Below are 2,356 nucleotides of genomic sequence, written 5' to 3'. Positions count from 1 at the left end.
GTGCGAATTTGAAGCCCAAACTTCACAAGGGGTTTGCAGTCGTGTAGAACAAGCAGCGCTGAAGAGGGCAAGAGCATAGCTTGAAGAATGATTGAGAAATAGGACACAAGCAAACACTTACACTGTACCAAAATGTCGAGTGCTCTTTGTGTAGCAGTACGCCCACTGCCACCTACACGGCCACCACTCATCATCCATATACTTAATCAGCTGGCACCTCTCCTTGTAGTCCTCCTGTAGCTTCTTCCACTCACTCTCGAACTCATCCTGATTGACCTTCCTGACTAGAGCGCTCCAGCGGCCAAGGAATTCACTCTTTTTGTCCTGTTCCTTTTTCTGTACAGCAGCTCTCTCCTCATCTGTTGTAGGTGTAGGAGGTGCGCTGCCTGCCTCGTACGTATGTGCCTCCTTGTAGACCTCAGCTAGCTTGGTGACGAAGTTCTTGTCGATATGCCATATACACAGCAGCTGCGGGACACCCGGCCACTTAGCTCTTAGGGCCTTCTTTAACGCGGCTTCTTTATCTGTACAGAAAACGCGTGGGCGTAGCGAATACGCTTGGAAGAGCTCGTAAAGCTGTTGTGCTGCCCAGTTGTAGTTCGGGTCCTTCTCTCTCGGAATGAAACAATAGGCAATCTCGAAGCTAGTTCCTATGCACGTAATACCCGTTATATGCAGCAACGGCATACCAAAACGGTTAGTCTTGTATGTACAGTCAAGGAGGGTGACGTCGTAGTTAGACTTGAGGAGCTCAATCGACTGTGGGTGTGCAAAGAAGAGGTGATTAACGCGGTTTTTATCATCCAGTGAATAGCTGTAGAAGAACTTGCCCGCCTCTCCATCGCTGCCATACGTTTCTAACGTGTGGAGTAGTGCCTAGATGGGACTGAGGCCTTTGAGGAGTTCCTTCCTGTATGATTTGCGCTCATTATTGATATCGTCCTTTGTAATACTTACCCCCTGCTTTAGCAGCTTTGTATACGTCGCTGCAGGTGCACCACCACTGGAGAGGTCATCGCGAATAACCTTCCTTACCTCCTCCGTATGCTCAAGGCGACGTAGTACAGGCAAGGCTGTTGTTTTAAGTATAGCTTCATGGCCAAAATGAGAGGCTTCTGTTGTTTCCCACATCCATGTGCCTTCGGGCTGTCGGGTGAGAGTTCCTTTCATAGTACAGCCGGTCCTCTTGCTTCCAGTCTCACGTATACGGTTCTGAGGCACGTGAAGGCGTGCAAAAGTACACATATACCATATTTTTCGGGTCGTCTTTGCTATAGTCTTGTCCGGTTTGGTACGATATTTGGCCAACCCGTAGCCCTGCAATGAGGTGTGCGTTTGTAGAGCAATATGCGCTTCCTCCGCTGTAGCGTAGTACGCTAGCCGTGGCGGCTGGAGGGCCATGGTGAGTGTATTGTGGAGGTGTATTGTGGAGGTGGAGGAAGAGGCGGTGATTGCTTGTGTACACGCCGCATTTGGAGTGAGCATTTAGAATTGGTAAGCGAATTAAGCGAGCGAATCGGAGGCCCTAGCCGGGCCTCCGAGCCAATTAGAGGGCGGTGAAACGACAGGGGTTTAGGGGGTGTACAACTACTAGAAAGGGGGGTGTACAACTACTAAAAAGGGGGTGTACAGGTACTAGCGCCCCTCTATATTGTACTAGGTGTCTTTTCTGCAGATTTTCTTCTTAAAACGTGCCTAGATTAAGGACGAGCTTAATTACCACCCCCCATTTCTCTCCGCATCACCCCCCTTTTCTCTTCCTACCACCCCCCCTACATTTAGCCTAGCTCCGGCCGGTAATAACTTTGTTCCACTAATTAGATTTACTTGTTTATGCAAATTGGAAAGGATGTATACACGAATTGGAAAGGCTATATGAATTAGAAAGGATATATACACATGCAGCAATAGTCTATTCACTCTCTTTACTATAGCTAGAAGCGGAAAGCTCCTAGATGACTACTTTTAATTGCTGATTAAAAGGAACGCTGTATACACTATTATACCAAGGTCTTACACCCGAAGATCCTCCTGCTGCACCAGCTCCTTCATTATAAACAGCCTTCTCCTTAGGAGTAGATAGAGGGCCATCTTTAAGGGCTAGTTGACTGTCGGAGACTAAGGAAATAGAGCCCTGGGTCGCTGTTAGGGTGCCTGCTTGTCCGGTAGAAAAAGAGGTCCGGTGCTATATTGGTGAATTAAGACCGTTATTTAACACTACTATCGCCTAAGCGATAACCTAATTAGTGGAACAAAGTTATTACCGGCCGGAGCTAGGCTAAATGTAGGTGGGGTGGTAGGAAGAGAAAAGGGGGGTGGTGCGGAGAGAAAGGGGGGGTGGTAATTAAGCTCGTCC

This window comes from Mytilinidion resinicola (assembly GCF_010093595.1).
Source record: "Mytilinidion resinicola strain CBS 304.34 unplaced genomic scaffold BDZ99scaffold_14, whole genome shotgun sequence".
Taxonomy (NCBI): domain Eukaryota; kingdom Fungi; phylum Ascomycota; class Dothideomycetes; order Mytilinidiales; family Mytilinidiaceae; genus Mytilinidion; species Mytilinidion resinicola.
The sequence above is the reverse complement of the archived record's forward strand: the minus strand, read 5'-3'. Positions refer to the sequence as shown.